This window comes from Oryctolagus cuniculus, chromosome 5 (assembly GCF_964237555.1).
Source record: "Oryctolagus cuniculus chromosome 5, mOryCun1.1, whole genome shotgun sequence".
NCBI classification, from domain to species: Eukaryota; Metazoa; Chordata; class Mammalia; order Lagomorpha; family Leporidae; genus Oryctolagus; species Oryctolagus cuniculus.
In genome coordinates, this window is record NC_091436.1 from 2081049 (window position 1) to 2099803 (window position 18755).

General features: G+C 59.8%; 1 long non-coding RNA gene across 1 annotated transcript; it reads right to left on the reverse strand.

The window, feature by feature from the left end:
• Positions 1 to 12515: 12515 nt before the first annotated feature.
• Positions 12516 to 15621, reverse strand: LOC127492927 (uncharacterized). The gene is made up of 3 exons (XR_007922761.2): positions 15004 to 15621; positions 14098 to 14422; positions 12516 to 12747 (listed from the first exon to the last, which is right to left on the reverse strand). It is a non-coding gene; the product is annotated as an uncharacterized lncRNA (long non-coding RNA).
• Positions 15622 to 18755: the final 3134 nt, after the last annotated feature.

The following is an 18755-nucleotide window of genomic DNA, read 5'->3' on the forward strand; positions in this document are numbered from 1 at the left end:
CTGCCGCTGGCTGTCCTTGGAATAGGACACCACGTTCCTCTCCTGTCACCAAACTGAGAATCCAGCTCGAGTCCCGGAGCTCACCTGGGGTCAGCCCCGCGCTCTTGGGAGGTCCGGGTTGGGGCAGGTAGGACGCAGAGCTGACCAGGGCCTCTGCCGCCCGTGTTCCCCTGGGCTGTGCAGGAGACAGCAGCACGCTGGGAAACGTGGCATAGTTGCCACGGCACTGGAACTGCTCAGTCCACTGTTCCCACGAGGACATGTCGAGGCCAGGCATGGCCCTGAGAGCCACGGTCCCTGGGTGCTGGTGGCCACAGCAAGTTTCCCATTCAAAACCGGGAGTGAAGCTGGCTGTAGTGTGTGCAGTCCGTGTCACACGTAGCACAAACAGACGGGAGCTGCCAGTTGTCTGGAATACACAGCCCAAATTTGCTGTCCCCGCGCCTCTGAGCCAACTTACTTTTTTAAATGCCACCATTTTTCTTTAAAAATAAATAAAAGGTTTTTTTTTATTTTGAAAGAGAGAGAGAGAGAGAGGATCCATCCAACAGTTCATTCCCCCAAATGCTTCTAAGTGCCCACGGGTATGGGTCAGGCCCCAGCCTGGAGCCAGGCAATCCGGACCCCGCGGGGGCAGGGACCCAGCCTGGAGCCAGGCAATCCTGATCCCCCCCGCGGTGGCAGGGACCCAGCCTGGAGCCAGGCAATCCGGACCCCCCGCGATGGCAGGGACCCAGCCTGGAGCCAGGCAATCCGGACCCCCCCACGGTGGCAGGGACCCAGCCTGGAGCCAGGCAATCCTGATCCCCCCGCGGTGGCAGGGACCCAGCCTGGAGCCAGGCAATCCGGACCCCCCCGCGGTGGCAGGGACCCAGCCTGGAGCCAGGCAATCCGGACCCCCCCACGGTGGCAGGCAGGGACCCAGCCTAGAACCAGGCAATCCGGACCCCCCCCCCCGCGGTGGCAGGGACCCAGCCTGGAGCCAGGCAATCCGGACCCCCCGCGGTGGCAGGGACCCAGCCTGGAGCCATCACCACCGCCTTCCAGGGTGCAGAGTGGTGGAAGCTGGACCCGCATGTGGGGCCAGGACCCTGGCAGGCAGTGTGGGTGGCGGGGTCTTGGCTGCTGTAACCCCGTGTTTCCTGTGAGACAAGCCATACTCGGAGAGCCCGGGCGGTGTGTCCACGGTGCCATGGCGAAGCCGAGAGGAACCACCCACGCGTGTTGGCGCCCACCTCACCTCGTGCCGTGGTGAGCGTTTGCTCCCTCCCGAGATTCATGGAGTCCGTTGTCTTGCTCGGCTTTTGTTACCGTGACTGAAGGCCACGGGGCAATTTGTGAAGAATGGAGGGTTATTCGGCTCCCGCGCGGAGAACCACGGTCGTGGTGCCCACCTCAAGTGAGGCCTGCTGGCCGGGGTGGGAGTGGAGGTGGGGCCCTCCCTTGACCTCATCTGCCCTGAGGGCTTCCCGAAGGGCCCACCCCCTGACAGGATGAGCCTGCGGTTAGGTTTCCCTAGCTGTGGGTTAAGGACATGGATCCCACGAGACGTGGATGCCAGACGCAGAATGAAGGCCACAGCCACCAGGGGGCAGTGTGCAGCAGGACAACCCCGAGGGATGCGGTTCCTTGCCTTGCACCCTCTGCTGGGTGACGATGACAACATACCCCCCCCCACAGTGTACCACCTCGGCGGGTCCCCGGAGCCTGTGACGACTGAGTAGAAGCGTGTGTGTGTGCATGCACAGGTATATGCACATGTACACACACTGAGTAGAAGCGTGTGTGTGTGTATGCACAGGTATATGACATGTACACACACACTGAGTAGAAGCGTGTGTGTGTGTGTATGCACAGGTATATGCACATGTACACACACTGAGTAGAAGCATGTGTGTGTGTGTATGCACAGGTATATGACATGTACACACACTGAGTAGAAGCGTGTGTGTGTGTGTATGCACAGGTATATGACATGTACACACACTGAGTAGAAGCGTGTGTGCGTATGCACAGGTATATGACATGTACACACACACTGAGTAGAAGCGTGTGTGCGTATGCACAGGTATATGACATGTACACACACTGAGTAGAAGCGTGTGTGTGTGTGTATGCACAGGTATATGACATGTACACACACACTGAGTAGAAGCGTGTGTGTATGCGTATGCACAGGTATATGCACATGTACACACACTGAGTAGAAGCGTGTGTGTGTGTGCACAGGTATATGCACATGTACACACACTGAGTAGAAGCGTGTGTGTGTGTGTATGCACAGGTATATGACATGTACACACACACTGAGTAGAAGCGTGTGTGTATGCGTATGCACAGGTATATGCACATGTACACACACTGAGTAGAAGCGTGTGTGTGTGTGCACAGGTATATGCACATGTACACACACTGAGTAGAAGCGTGTGTGTGTGTGTATGCACAGGTATATGCACATGTACACACACTGAGTAGAAGCGTGTGTGTGTATGCACAGGTATATGACATGTACACACTGAGTAGAAGCGTGTGTGTGTATGCACAGGTATATGACATGTACACACTGAGTAGAAGCGTGTGTGTGTGTGCACAGGTATATGACATGTACACACACACTGAGTAGAAGCGCGTGTGTGTGTGCATATGCACAGGTATGTGACATGTACACACACACTGAGTAGAAGCGTGTGTGTGTGTATGCACAGGTATATGACATGTATACACACACTGAGTAGAAGCGTGTGTGCGTATGCACAGGTATATGACATGTACACACACTGAGTAGAAGCGTGTGTGTGTGTATGCACAGGTATATGACATGTACACACACTGAGTAGAAGCGTGTGTGTGTGCGTATGCACAGGTATATGATATGTACACACACACTGAGTAGAAGCGTGTGTGTGTGTGTATGCACAGGTATATGCACATGTACACACACTGAGTAGAAGCGTGTGTGTATGCGTATGCACAGGTATATTCACATGTGTACACACACACGCGTGCGCTGTCTGCTCTCCCTCTGTTCATGTAGGAGGTGACCGTCTGCCTCCTCCAGGACGGGCGGAAGTTGACCACTGAAGTCCCTCGTAGCCTGGAATGGCACGGGGGACTCTGGAGAACCAACACCAAGCAGCCCCACCCCCACCCCGGCCGGGTACCTGCCCTCGTATTGACCTTCCTTTGCTGCCCTAGAAAGCTGAAACCTTCCCCGCAGCTTGTGGCCTCTCACGGGTGTTGCTCTCCGTTAAGACGTGACATGAGCTGAGCCACTCATGGAGTACTGGTCCATGTACACACAGTAACAAAGTAACAAACTTCTGTGCCTTTCACTCTTGTTTATCTGTCTTGCCAGTCCAGCTTACAGAGCCTTAGCTAGGGGCTCCAAGATGGCTAGAGGGAAAACCTCTCTATAATAGAGAAATGGACAGCAGACATGACCATTAATTGTCCGGCGTCGCCAGCATCCAGTACCAGACTGCTGGTTTGTGTCCCAGACGCTCTGCTTCTGACTGGCTTCCTGCCGATGCACCCGGGAAGCAGCCGATGATGGCCCAAGTGCACCGGTCACCATGCGGGAGACCCGGATGGGGTTACTGGGTCCTGGCATTGGCCAGGCCCAGCCCTGGCCATTGCAGTCATTGGGGAATGAATCAACAGATGGAAGCGCGCTCTCTCTCTCCCTTTCTCTTTGTCTGTGTTTGTGTCTCACTCTGCTTTTTCAATAAATAAAAATTGAAAATTACTCTAAGTTGCTCGGAACTCCCTATTTGACTTACTGCTTAAATATCTTTGACATGCAGGTTCAGAATCAGGCCCACAGCACCACAGCAGACGCCCGGCTGCCCGTGCCAGCAGGGGCTGCCCTGGCTGCCTGGTCCCCCTCCCAGCTCCTCCCAGCAGCGTGGGGAGGAAGCAGAGCTACTGAGACCTGGGCGGGGCGCTCCAGGGGGGGACGCAGGCACCTCTCTCAAATACCACTGAGGGTGGACGGCACCTGGGTGGTCAGATGGGCAGGCGAGGGAAAGCTGGCCAGGCAGGTCCTGGGCCACCCGCATGGTGGGGTGGGCTCCAACCCGGCCTTGCCTCGTGTGCAGGGAGTCCCGGCGCCCAGGAGGGCCCCGCTCGTTCAAGTGCCGCCGGGCGGGCGGCTCTGCCTCCTGCAGGGGCCCAGGGCTCTGTGCTCCCTGTGCACCTGCACGGCCGTGTCCCAGGCAGCTCTCCTAAGGACACAGGACCCTGAAAGAATACGCGGAGGCCGGTTGTGAAAGCACATGGTGGGGAACCTTCCGGAAAGGAACGGGGAACTGGAGCAGGCGCGTTCTGAGTCTGGTTTTAAGCAAGTTCTGCATCCTGGCCACAGGGGCCACGCACACCATGAGACCGAAAGAAGAGGCCGGAAGCCGCACACCATGAGACCGAAAGAAGAGGCCGGAAGCCCGGGCCTCCCGGAGCTGAAGAGAGGGAGGGGCCTGGGGGCACAGGGAGGGGCGTGGCTGCAGGCTACAGAGGGCTGGGCAGGAGGAGGCGGTGAGTGACGGGCCTTTCTGTGCAGCTCAGGCTCCCCAGTCACCGCCACCGTGGGAGTCTCTCCGGGCCGGGGTCAGAGCCCAGTCTTTCTTTGCAAAGGTCTTTCCCGGACAGAAAAGGGGGTGTCAGACAGACATTCTAGGAGCTGACACGAAGCAGGTGCAAAGTGATACCGTCTTATTCACACACGCAGAGGAACATCCCTCATCGCGGGGCGGGGGCCGGAAGATTGCCCGAAAGGACGAGGGGCGGAGGGAGGGAGGCAGAGCGGCTCCTCCAGGGATGGCCTGTGGCAGAAGACTGAGAGAGCAAGAGCGAGCGAGCGAGCGAGAGAGAGAGACCCTCCCAGTGGCTGGCTGTGATGAGGTGGGGGTGGTGCCCATCTGGGAGCTATATGGCTCCCCTACAAGTTCCACATGCTACTTAATAACCATAGTTCACGGCGTCTCCTTTAGGTCCCAGATGAAGCAGGTGCATCCTGGGAAAGGGGGCATTTTGGTTGACAAGTAGGAGGATAGAATTCCACAGGGGCTTGTGACTTCCAGTTCAGTAGGCCTGGCTAGCTGCCTGCCTATCCCATACCCATGGCTGCTGGCCGCTGCTGGCCACTACAGAGCCAGCCTTGCACCTGCAGAAGGGCTGCTGTATCTCCACCCCAAACCAGGCCAAGGACACCTATATTGGTGGGGTATTTTACCCTCCAGGCAGCGGGTCTGTTGCTGTGGTCATTACCCATGGGAAGGGGCAGGGCACATAGCTCAGGTCTGCCTGCTGGACGGAGTGGGGGAAGCCTGCAGACCGGCCGGAGGAGAGCAGATGTGCGGCCAGGCAGGTCTCGGACGGAGCCGCCAGGGACCAGAGCGGTGTGGGAGCCGGGCTCAGCTGAGGAATCCCGCGGTGTCTGGAGGACTCCGACACATGCCTTTGGCTCTGGGCCCAGATGTCCTTTCTTTTCACAGCTCTGGGTTCTCTGGGTTCCTCCTGCACAGGCGTGGCTGTGTCTGGTTAACCCGTGTCATGGCACAAGGAGACAGGAAAAGCTTGGGGAAGCCAGTAGAGACTTTTATGTTCCTGCATCCAGGGTCCTCAGGGCGGCAGCAGGCGCGCAGTCGGCCAGCGCCTCCGATCCCAGACGCGCGGTCGGCCGGCGCCTCTGATTCGGCCGCCCTACTCCTCAGCCACGGGAACTCCAAGGCACGTGTCTGCCGTCCATAATGCACTAGAAAATAGGTTCTTTACAACGACTGGAACTTGGAGTAGAATCGTCTAGATGCTAGCCTGCAAGTGTGTGCAGCTGTCTCCATAAGTAACACGCTCTGGGGCAGAACCCCCGCAGTGCAGTGCCTACCGCGTGATCAGAGGCCAGCCAGGGTGGGGTCGGGTTCTGGACTTCTGTCGGTGGCAGGTGGCAGGTGGCAGGGTGGGGCAGCGGCTCTGAAGCTGGGGCCGCCGGCCAGCGGGGCTGCCTCCTTCCATGCCTGCCCCCTGGGGACGGCTGAGCTGTCTCTCGGGAGACGCAGCTGGCCTCTCCATTGGGGTCCCGTCGACACCCTGGACTGAGAAGCCCCTGCCCTGTCCCCTCCTGGCCCCAGGCTTTGAGAACAGGCCCCGGCCACCAACGTCTGACCACTCAAGGAAGCGCCTGCTCTCAGGGAGAGCTGTTTTCAGCTTAGCCATGTGGACACAGGGGGACCAAGCGCCCGCGGAGCTGCAGGGGCAGGAGCAGGACCAGAGCAAACGCCTGCGCCCTTGCCAAGGGAGAGGTCTGTGCAGGAAGGAGACAGGATCGGGAGTGTCGGCCTGGGTGGGCCCAAGCCCCTCCAAGGAGACCCGGCCTTCCACACTGCAGCCACCGCCCACCCTCAGCTGAGGCTGCCCCAGGCCCGGCCCGGGAGGCCTGTTGCTGGCTGCCATGGAAAGAGAGCTGTTTTGGGTCACCGACTGGTTTTCATCTGCATCAGGAAGCCGGCCTTCCTCAGTGGGAATAAACTCAGGGCTCTGGGGGGGCCCTCCCTGCTCCCCCAGACCCTGATGGTCAGCTCTGTGGGGGTGCCCCTGCTCCCTCTGGACCCTGATGGTCAGCTCTGTGGGGGTGCCCCTGCTCCCTCTGGACCCTGATGGTCAGCTCTGTGGGGGTGCCCCTGCTCCCTCTGGACCCTCATGGTCAGTTCTGTGGGGGGTGCCCCTGCTCCCTCTGGACCCTCATGGTCAGCTCTGTGGGGGTGCCCCTGCTCCCTCTGGACCCTCATGGTCAGCTCTGTGGGGGTGCCCCTGCTCCCTCTGGACACTGATGGTCAGCTCTGTGGGGGTGCCCCTGCTCCCCCAGACCCTGATGGCCAGCTCTGTGGGGGTTGCCCCTCCCTGCTCCCCCAGACCCTGATGGCCAGCTCTGTGGGGGTGCCCCTGCTCCCCCAGACCCTGATGGCCAGCTCTGTGGGGGGTGCTCCTGCTCCTGCCGTGTGTCCTTGTTGGCCCACCTTGCAGCCACACAGGTCACTTCCGTATCTGTGTTGGTCAGGACAGGGTCAGCCCAGCCGGTCGTGGGCTGCATGTGGAGCCCGCTCTCCCCGAGGTGGGACAAGCGCTGTGTATCCTTGTTTCAACACTGCGGCGGAGGGGCCGTCCTCTTTCTCCCCTCGGTTCAGAGGTGCGAGGCCCAGAGCTTGGGCTCAGCTCAGCCTGGGGCCCCGCCCAGTCCAGCCTGTGCTCCTGGCAAGGCTCTGCACCAGGGGCAGGTTCCCTGTCACTCTTCCTAAAGGACAGCCAGGCTGCCTGCTGCTTTCTGAGGGAAGGCTCCTGCCCCCACAGCCCTTGTGTGAAATGTGCCGGCACCTGCTCCATCCAGGGAGGGCTGGCACCTGCTCCGTCCAGGGAGGGCTGGCAGGAACCAAAACCAGACCCAGGGATTGCTACAGAAATCTCAGCGGATTGGCTTTTAAAGATGTATGTATTTATTTGCATGTATATATAAAGATGTATGTATTTATTTGAAAGGCAGAGAGACAGAGAGAGAGAGGGAGAGAGAGAAGGAGAGAGAGGGAGAGGTCTTCCATCCTCTGGTCCACTCCTCAAATGGCCGCGATGGCTGGGGCTGGGCCAGGCTGAAGCGAGGAGCCTGGAACTCCATCTGGGTCTCCCACGTGGGTGCAGGGCCCAAGCATCTGAGCCGTTGTCTGCTGCCCTCCCAGGCGCACTAGCAGGGAGCTGGATCGGAAATGGAGCAGCCAGCCGGGACACCAACAGGCGCTCCCATGGGATGCCAGCGTCACCAGCTGAGGCTTCACCCGCTGCGCCAGTGCTGGCCAGAGGCTGATTTTCATCAAGCACGTGTGAGAATTTTTTTGGCATCTGTGAGACTGTGCGCAGGAGGGGAGCTTCGGGCTGAGGGGCCAGAGACTTCGACAGTGAGTGAGGCGGTGTCCCAGCGCAGGGTGCACTCGGCCCCGAGGCGTGGTGACTGTTGACAGAAGGGTGGGCCAGTAGGCCAGGTGTCTCCTGCTGAGGAAGGAGGGGTTAGAGGGCACAGGAAAGGTGGGGCTGGGCAGTTCCAGCTGCCGGGGGTGGAGCAGGCCGAGGCCCCGTGGCAAAGGCTGGGGTGTCAGCAGGAGCTCCTCGGCCGACTGCAGCGCCCGCAGCCTGGCTCTCCCGGAGCTGTCCAGGCCGCCAGTGTGGCCGAGCACGCTCTTACCCAGCACGGCGCCCTCCCCCGCCCGCATCTGTCTGGTGTTTGCCCACAGGCAGTAGCTGGGATCCCTGGGGAGCGCCTGCCACCCCCACACGGGCTCCAGCAGCGAGGACAAGTCCCGAGTCGCCGGCTTCATGTGGTCCCTGAAGCCCACACCCGAGTCGCCCCAGGGGAAGGTGGATTACCTTAATGACCAGCTGTGGACTGAAGACAGCGTCTAGGCTAAGCAGGATCCCTTTGCGAGCTGTGGCCAAATGAGCACTTGCAGGAGATGAAAGCGAAAAGCAAAGAGGTATTAAAACAAGAAAGCAAAGCAGAAAGTCTCCCACGATCTGGTGTAACAGGTCGCCGTGACGTCATGACACACTTCTGTAAGATAAGCGGGAACCGAGCCCGCAAAGAACAGTCATTTCCCATCCACCTGCTGAGAAGGACCGGAAGGCAGAGACGCAGAGACGAAGTGGGCGCTCTGCGGCCAGGACTGTGGCCTTTTTGTTTTGTTTCTTAAGATTTATTAGTTTATTTGAAAGTAAGAGATTTACAGACAGGTAGGGAGAGAGAGAGAGAGAGAGAGATCTTCCATCTGCTGTCACTCCCCAAATGGCCAGGCCAAAGCCAGGAGCCAGGAGCTTCTTTCAGGTCTCCCACGTGGGTGCAGGGGCCCAGGCACTTGGGTCATCTTCTACTGCCTTCCCAGGCCATTAGCAGGGAGCTGATCAGAAGTGGAGCAGCCGGGACTCAAACCAGCGCATCAGCTCAGACCCCAGGACTGTGGTTGTTAAATGCAGATTTCCACCAGAACTGAGGTTCTTTTTACAGACTAAGGCTCCACTGATGGGGAATTTGAAGCTGGAAGTATTGCTTTGCAATAAAAGGATGTGTTTAAAGACAAAAGATAAATTGTATGAAGAAAAAACCTGACAAGTTATGGCCTCAAACAACCCAGAACTAAAATAGCCAGAGAGGCAGCAGCAGGGCCAGGGTTAGGGTTAGGGTTAGGGTTAGGGTTAGGGTTAGGGTTAGGGCCAGGGTTAGGGCCAGGGTTAGGGTTAGGGTTAAGGTTAGGGTTAGGGTTAGGGTTAGGTCTGGCAGGAGGACGGCACCTGCCGGTCATAGGAGGCTTCTGTTACTTGATATAGAAAAGGAAGAGGGGCAGGGGCTGTGACGCAGTAGCCTAAGCCTCTGCCTGCAGGGCCGGCATCATCTATGGGCACTGGTTTCAGTCCCGGCTGCTCCTCTTCCCATCCAGCTCTCTGCTGTGGCCTGAGAAAGCAGTGGAAGATGGCCCAAGTGCTTGGGCCCCTGCACCCACATGGGAGACCCGGAGGAAGCTCCTGGCTCCTGGCTTCAGATGGGCGCAGCTGCAGCCATTGCGGCCATTTGGGGAGTGAACCAGCGGATGGAAGACCTCTCTCGCTGTCTCTGCCTCTCTCAGTCTGTATGCAAATCTGCCTCTCACATAAATAAATAAAATCTTTAAGAAAAAAAAGGAAGAGAAAATGAGGGGTTCCTAGCGTCTTTACAAGTTCCCAGCACACAGTTGTTCCCTTGCGTTCCCCGAGGTGACCAGTGAGATCTTTTTGAATCATCATGTGTTCGTGCGTGTCGATGTGTTTGCTGTGTTTCAGTCCATTTCAGCTGCCATTCTTTCTCATGCTCAAAGCCGTTTCCAGCGGTGGGCGTCTGGCACAGTGGTTAAGGCACCACCTGGGATGCCTGCATCCCATACTCCAGGGCCTGGGTTTGGGCGCCACCCTACTTCCAGTCCTGGCTTCCCGCTAATGTGCCTGGGAGACCACAGTGAGTTCCCGAGTCCCCAGCTTCTAGTCTGGAGTTGGTTCAGCCCTGGCAGAGCAGGCGTTTGGAGGTGGACCAGCAGACGGGAGGGCTCTGTGTGTGTGTGTGTGTGTGTGTGTCCCTTTCAAATAAATGAATATTTGGAAACAGTCATCCGTTTTAGCAGGAGGAGCCCTCCTGGGCCACCACCTGGAACCCGGGCCGGGTGCCCACCTCCCCCGTGAGCCTGCACGCCAGGCTCCGGTGCCCGTCGGCCCCACCCGGAACAGCCCCTCTGCAAGGAGCCCTTGCGCCCTCAGCGCTGGGCTGGCCCAGGCTGCCCCAGGGCTGGCCATTGCTCCCCACTTTCTCCCTGGCCAAGGCAGGGTTTTTTCTTCTTTTTGAAGGCAACGCATCACGGTCTCAAACTGAGATTCAGAACTCAAATTTGGCATGACAGAAGTTTCTTCATTTACTTTGTGTTTAATTGGGGTTGGCCTTTTAATAATTAACTTTTGTTTCATGATCATGTGAAATCTTCACCCTGTTGAGAAGCCAAACGCACACAACCGTCAAAAGGCCGCGAGGAGCCCGCACCCCTGCCCCGCCGGCTCCCTGCACGGCCGCCTCTCACCCAGTTACTGCGGCTTCCCGGCAGTTAACCCCACAGCTGTGCACACCCGTGATTATGCCCATGAATTAGGTCATGCAGGGGAGAGCGGAGTGCGTGTGACGCCGGGGCCGCAGCACAGCTGGGCGCGTGGTGCAGAGAGGAAGTGCGTGTGGCTCACAGTTTTAGAGGCTGGCATCCAGTGTGGCACTGGGGCTGGTGGCGGCTTCTGGCTGGCAGAGCCCAACGCGGCCCCCAGTGTCTCACAGCAGGAGGCAGGACGGGCCCCCAGGAGTGGGTCCCTGCCTGCTTTATAGTCTCCAGGATCCAACCCCTGGGGCTCCACCTGATGACCTCATGGACTCCGAATGACCACTCACCAGCCCCACCTCTGAATGCCATGACCAGATTCAGTTTGCACATGCTCACTGCTTCCCATTGGCTCAACATGCGTGTCAGAGGGGCGGAGCCTGGGCAAGCCAGGCCCAGCTGGGGGCGTCGAGGGCTGGTTCCTCCCCAGGCAGCCCTCTCCCAGGTCTCTGTCCAGATCCGTGTGCACCCCTCACGGCCTGCTGGCAACGCTCTCGGGGGCATCCTGGCAGGGAGAGAAAGCTGGTGGGGGCTGTGCCGCCTCAGAGGCCAGCCGGCTCCCTGGGTGCTCACTCCCCGTCCGGGCGGTCAACAGTCCGTCCCGGCCCACACTGGGGCCGTGGGGGCTGCGGAGAGAAGTGGGGGGCGGGGAAATGCTGGAATGCTTTGGAGCCCCGGCGTTTTTTGGGTTTCAGTTCATGCTGAAGGGCAGAGGGGAAGCCCACAGCGCCGCCCTCTGCAGGGGACCTGAGGGGAGAGGGAGGAGCTGACCACAGGGACCCGGCTGCAGAGAGGAGGGGGCCTGGACCAGGCCAGCACCAGCCCTGGTCTCTGTTTACTCCCGGGGGCCCAGAGGAAGCCAATTTCTGTTTGAATGAGGTGAGATTCCGTTTCAGAGCTGTCTTGCGAGGTAGTCTACACCCTGCTTTGAACACAGGCACCCATCCATCCCGGGGTCAAAGCCCACACAGGCTCTCCTCCCCACTGCCCCTCCCACCAGACGCCAGGCCACCCCCGTGGGGCTGGAGTGGGCGTGAGTGCGATGTGCTGCCCCTGCCCCTGCCCCAGCTCTCGGCAGCCCTGGGCACCGAGGGGCGACCGCGGCGGCCTCTGGCCTCTCCACCGCTCACCCTCAGCGAGCGCTCCCACAGTGTGTTGGGAATTAGCTCTGTGACCGCCACAATTAGCCGAGAGAAATGCGTAGAGTTGTCGTCACGCTGACTTAGTGCCACAGTAAAGCACTGCGTGTAATAAGGCGTGCTTCTTAAGGAAAAATACCGCGATTGTGAGTGAACTCTGAAACCCACAATCCTCTTCATTTTTCTTTCTTTTTAGAATGATTTGATTATTTGAGAGGTAGAGTTACAGAGAGAGAGAGAGAGAGACCTTCCATCTGCTGGTTCACTCCCCAAAGTTCACAATAGTCAGGGCTGGGCCAGGCTGAAGCCAGGAACCTGGAGCTCTGTCTGGTCGCCCCATGGGAGCAGCCCAAGCGTTTGGTCCATAGTCCACTGCTTTCCCAGGCGCATTAGCAGGGAACTGGGTTGTAGTGGGGCAGCCAGGATTTGAACCAGCGCTTACGCGGGATGCCAGCCTCGAAGGCCGTGGCTTCACCAGGTGTGCCACAATGCCAGCCCCGCCTGGCTTACTTGTCTTAAGATAAACAGTGTTAAAGAACAGCTCAACTAAGCAGATTTTCCTAACACGCAAGAAGGAGTGCATGTGAACATGTGTGCACACGTGTGACGTCACGGCTTTTGTCCTTTTTCAGAGCAAATATCCTTTTGTAAGTAAGAAATATTAGAGTATTACATTTTTGGTTTTTATTATTATTGTTATTTTAAAGATTTATTTATTTGAAAGGCAGAGTTAGAGAGAGAGAGAGAGAGAGACAGAGAGAGAGAATGAATCTTCTGGTCCACTCCCCAAATGGCTGAAATGACCGGGGCTGGGCCACTCTGAAGCCAGGAGCCAGGAGCGTCTTCTGGGTCTGCCGTCTGGGTTCAAGGATTATTGGCCCATCTTCCACTGCTGTCCCAGGTGCATTAGCAGAGAGCTGGATTGGAAGAGGAGCAGCCGGGGCTTGAACCAGAAACACAGACGGTGGCTTTACCCACCATGCCACATTGCTGGCCCCAGGATAATACATTTTTTTGAAAAGATTGATTTACTTGAAAGTCAAAGTGACAGAGAGGGGAAGAAACAGAGAAACCTTCCATCTGCTGGTTCACTCCCCAACTGCCCGCAATAGCTGGGGCTGGGCCAGGGGGAAGCCAGGAGCTGGGAGCTCCATGTGGGTCTCCGTGTGGGTGCAGGGGCCCAAGCTCTCGGGCCGTCTCCTGCTGCCTTCCCCCGCTCATTAGCAGGGAGCTGGGCTGGAAGGGGAGGAGCCGGGACGCAGCCAGCGCCCCCGAGTGGGATGCCGGCACCCCCAAGTATAGGCCTAGCCCCCTGCTCCACACAAAATAGACTTTTAGGGTCAGACTTTGGCGGTGGCTTCTTGGCCCCAAGATAGAGCAATGGCCACCACAGACTAAAGCCCCAGGCGCTACCTTCACACGCAGGACAGCGTTCTCCGTTCTCTTCGCAAAGCTACTCTTCCCTGTGGCTCCGCTACTTCAGTGACACCTACGGGAAAAGCTGCACTGCGGGGAGCGGCGGACCGGCCTTTTCCACTTCTCCCTGCCCTGTGTTGTCACAGCCGTAGCTCGGCAGGAAGCAGTCCCACCGAGGCTGGGCGACAGGGTGAGGCCAGGGAGAGGAGAAAGGATGGGGCGGGGTGCCACAGACACTGGGGGGACGCGGCACACAAACAACGCAGACTGCAACGGGGGTCACAGTGAGAGTCCCCCCCCCATGTGGCTGAGCTGCTCAGAACTGGAGAACCTGGGTGGGCACTGTACCCCAGGAGTGCCTGGGCTGGAGGCCGCCTCTGCTTCCACGCCAGCACCCTGCTGTGTGCACCCTGGGAGGCAGCAGGTGACGGCTCAAGCGTGTGGGTCCCTGCCTCCCACAGGGGAGACCCAGGTGGAGCTCCGGGCTCCTGACTCTGGGCCTTTTGGGGGAGTGAAGTGGTGGAACACAGGATGGAAGATCTCCCCCCCTCCCCCTCCCCCTCCCCCTACCCCTCCTCCCACACCTCCTCCCTCTCCCTTCCCTCCACCTTTTAAATAAAATGAAATAAATCATGAAAAGCTTTTTTAAAAAAACCCTTGGGAATCCTAAATGGATGCAGTAGAGGTGGGGCCATGTGGTTCCCCAGTCCTCTGCAACACAAGGCCCAAAACCAAGCCCTGGGCAGGATCCCCAGGGCCCCCAGGATGCCTCCCTCCCCTCCTGGCCGAAGCGCCCGGGTTCTGTCCAGGTCCAGGGGAGAGCACGGGCAGGTGCTTGGGGTGTTTCTCACCTGTGGTGGTCTGGACGTGGGTGAACCCCAAGGGATTCTGAGCAGGAAGGGTGGTCCCCAGCGTGGCGGTATTAAGATGCGGCGGGGCCTTTAAGCAGTGGGGTCCCGTGGTAGGGTCCAGTAGGAGGGTGCTGCCCGAGGAAGGGGTGAGGGCCTCTCCTGGCATCTGGAGTTGGTTCTCACGGGGCTGCTGCCAAGGAGGGAGCCTGTCCCTGCTGTCTGACCGCGTCCCCAGGCGCTGTCTCCAGCAGGTGCTCCCAGCATGGTGTGACACCCCCCAGGCAAGCGGAGGGGGCCGGCACCCTTGGACATTCAGCCTCCAAAGCTGAGAGAGAGAGAGAGAGAGAGAGAGAGAGAGAGAGAGAGAAACCTCTCCTCTCGTCTGGAAGGTTAACCAGCCCTGGGATTACACCCTGGCATGGACCACGTGGGCCCGTGCCCGACCGGTGTGGCCGGGAATCGCCTCCCTCCCCGCAGTGCAGGACAGATGTGCGTGGGGAAATCCCTTGCTAATTGCGACTTTTGACGCCAGTAAGCAAGCGCCCCCCCTTGGATCCAGTAAGCAAGCGCCCCCCCTTGGATCCAGTAAGCAAGCGCCCCCCCTTGGATCCAGTAAGCAAGCCCCCCCTTGGATCCAGTAAGCAAGCCCCCCCTTGGATCCAGTAAGCAAGCGCCCCCCCTTGGATCCAGTAAGCAAGCGCCCCCCCTTGGATCCAGTAAGCAAGCGCCCCCCTTGGATCTCGTGGGCCATCACTCAGGCTCCCAGAGCCCATTTTCCCGCGAGCGCAGACCGGGAGCGATGTGGTGCATGAAGACTGAGATTTGGCACACTCAGCCGCTCCGCAAGGAGGGTGCTTGGTGATCAGTCTGCACCTGATGCAGTGCCCGCCCACAGCTGTCACTCACTGCCGCGCCGGCTTCGCCTGTGTTTCCTGGCACTCTGTCCGGCGAGCTGCCCCCGTGCCACATGGCCAGTCTGCCCCTGCTGCTTCCTTCTGGTTTCTCACTCAGTTTTTTCAAGGCTCTTTGACCCTCTCCGGTGACGGTGGAGCTCATCACTCCTGCTGCCGCTCCCTAGGCAGGCCCACGCTTGCCACGTGACCCCGACGCTCCGGCCGGCCACAAGAAGGGTGCATTTGCAGCTCTGTGACACGAGCCTCAGCCATTGCATTTGTTTTAGCTGAAAGAACAGCGCGGCAGCTCAGCCATCAGAAGGGAAGCGCTTAGGGCCTCGGCGCGGTTCCACAGTGGCCGTCCCGCTGGGTGACGGGGCCCCTCGTGGGCAGTTCCTTCCGTGGGGCTCCAGAGTGGGAAGAGCGTGGCCTACGTTGCACCTGTGGCACGGGCAGCAGGGATCCGAGCGCTCCGCGGACTTTGTCGTAGAAGCCACGAGAGCAGGGCTCTGGCGTCACCTGGCAGGGGTGGACGTGGGCAGGGGAGACCACGAGGCTTTAAAACCAAGGGGCGGGGTTCGAGTGTTGAGACTACTCGGATCTCTGAAGTCCAAACGCTGCTTCAAGGACGTCTGCCTGGTAGGAAGTTAGAGCTCAGCCCGGGTGAGCGGGGCCTGAGGAAGAAAGCTGCTGCAGGAGCTGCCCTGGGAGCGGCCCAGGACTCACTCTGCCAAGTCCCGCCCAGACCCGGCACCTGCCAGGTGGTCTCAGCCCTCCCCCCTCCCCCCCCCCAGCCGAGGAGAGCTCCCCAGACTCCTCCCTGCCCAGCACTGCACGGTTCCTCGGCCTGACAGCACAGAGCCATCGGACCATCACAGCTCCGCCCAGCAGGCCCCGGGAGGCTCCTCTGCCCAGCCCGGCGGGCTCCCCAGCCTGGCGGCAGTGAGCAGTGCACCCTGGGGAGGACTGCACCCAATCCCCAGCCTGGGGGCAGTGAGCAGTGCACCCTGGGGAGGACTGCACCCGATCCCCAGCCTGGCGGCAGTGAGCAGTGCACCCTGGGGAGGACTGCACCCGAGCCACCACGCTCAGCAAACCCTGTGTCCTGGGGCGGGGGGGACCGCGGGGAGAGCTGGACCCTTCCCTGAGAAGCCGCGGCGTGAACACAGACTGCGCACTCGGCCCTCCGCTCTGCTGGGCCGCCCGCCGGGCCCGCCAGGTGCATCTCTCCGCATAACCACGGCCCTTGCTCTCCCAGTCTGAGGGACGGGCGCCGCTGGGAGTCTGTCCCATCCCTTCTGACGGATGCCCTAACCCACTCAACCTTGCTGCCTTGCTGCCCACCGTTCCCGTCTGCCGTCTGAATTCTTTCTTTCTGGGGCCTGTAAAAATCGGCCGTCGTCCACAGCCCCTCTCCAGCCTCCTCTTTCCTGTCACTGAGCGCCCACTGTGCCCTGGGCTCTGACCAGGGGCTTGACGGAGGCGTAGTAATGGACAAGAAGGATGACAGACATCTCAGGTGCACACCTAGGTATGAGGAGGCTGAAAGCTTTTATGATTGGAGGTCACTCTCCCCCCCTCTCTTTTTTTGTAAGATTTACTCATTTATTTGAAAGGCAGAATTAGAGAGAGAGAGAGAGAGCGCGCGCGCGCGAGAGAGATCTTTCACCCATTGGTTCACTCCCCAAAGGCCCCCAATGGCTGGGGCTGGGCCAGGCTGAAGCCAGGAGCCAGGCGCTCCATCCGGGTCTCCCACGTGGGTGCAGGGCCCAAGCTCTTGGGCCGTCTTCTGCTGCTTTCCCAGGCCATTAGCAGGGAGCTGGATCGGACGTGGAGCAGCAGGGACTTGAACTGGCGCCCATATGGGATGTGGGCATCATGGGCGTTGGCTTAACCGCGAGGCCACCATTGCTCTTTCAGAAGAGGATGTGGGGCAGGAGTCCAGCCGAGCAGTTGAGACACTGCTGAGACAGGTGCACCCCAAACCAGAGAGCCGGGGCCGGCGCCCGCCTCTGGCTCCTGCCGCTGTCCCTGCTAACCCAGACCTTGGGAGGCCGGGACGCGGCTCCGGCACCGGTGAAGGGGACACTTGACTTGCCTTCCTGGCTCCCGGCTCAGCCTCCGGCTCAGGCCTGGCCCTGGAGAGCATCTGAAGGGCGTGCATGGGAGATCCCTCCCCGCGTCTGTGCGCGCTTCTCTGCCTTTCGAATTGTGGGGAGCAACTCGGACTAGACTTACTGGAATTAAGACTTATTCTATGCATCTGCTCTCCCACAATATGGCGCTGAGAAGGGAGAAACAGCTTCTACACAGCTGCCTCTCGCCAACTTGAGTGATGACCTCCAGGAGCTGATCCTGCTCCTGATTGGAGGAGAGCAGTGTACTCGGCGTGTGGGTAGCAGAGTTGGGATTGGTGGAAGAGGACTATAAAGGAGGAGAGAGACAACATGCACCAGGAACATCTATCTGAAGGAACACCTGAGCAGCCCCCGAGAGAGCCGGCCGTCGGTGTGCCGCTCCCCCGCGGAAGTGGGGAAAGTGGCAGGGGGAACCTCCCTTCCACGGAGGTGGGAGGGACGGTAGCCAACCCGGGAAGAACCAGCAGCAAACCTGGGGAGGGCCGAGCAGACAAAAGAACAACGCAGGGTCCTGTGTCGTTCCTCCACGAAGAGGGGGAGCGACATAATGGTGCCGTGACTCGGATAGGAAGCCTAGGCAGGGTTTAGTGTCATTCCTCCACGAAGAGGGGGAGCGACACGAATAAATGATTTTTAAAAAGGGTTGGAAAACAATGCACACAAAACGAATATGAAGTCAGGAGGGAACAGGAAATACAGTCGCAGACCCAGTTTCAAGTTGAAGGTGTGGGGAGGGTCCACACGGGTGAGGGCCTGGCTGCCGCCGCCTCAGGTGCTTCGTGGTCACCGCCCTTGCTGGGGGGAGCGTGCGGGAGGTGGGATGAGGCTAGGCTGGACGTGACAGAGCCGTGTGAAGCAGGGCACGCGGGAGGAAGTCTCGGGCGGGAGGGGCTGGTCCTTCAGTCCTGCGGCCCCAACGCTGCCCGTGGTCCCAGCCCTGTGGTGCCGGCCCCGGCAGAGGGCCCTGTCGCGGTCCCCTACGAGAACCCCCTTCCCCACGTGGCTTACACCAGACTCCCTGGCGTCCCCAGCCCTGTTTATCCAGGACACAGCCAGACACGGGCCCCTGGCTTCCCAGGCCTCTGCCAGGAGGAGCTGAGCCCTCAGAGCAAGGGCTTGGTCCAGTTTCTCTTTGCCCTGCGGAGCACCGCTGGCCTGGAGGCAAGACTCCTCTGGCCACTCCGAAGCCGTCCATGCTGGGGGAGAGCTATGGCCCTCCCCAGGCAGTCTGGAGGGAGACACACACAAATGGAGCACCTTGGACTACCTGCCGCACTGCACACAATGCCAGGCGTGCAGTGCCCAGGCCGCTGTCATCAGTCACCGGGCAGGACAGAGCGAAGAGGCACAGGTCCACTAGAAATGCACGTGGCAGTGGTCACTAACCAGGTGTGGGCGTGGCAGCCCAGGCCAGCCCCTCTGAGGGCCTGAGAAGGCCAGGGTCTGGCCCAGTCCACCTCCCCACGCAGGCCCCGAGGACGTCCCCTGTTCTGTCCCCAGGGGCTCCTGGCTGATTCCACGGCAATGCTTCCCAGCTCCAGGCACCTGGGGCAGGCACGGGAGGCTGCAGAGCTGGGGGAGGCGCTCTGGTGGCATGGCCAGCTCCCTGGGGCCCACCAGATCCCAC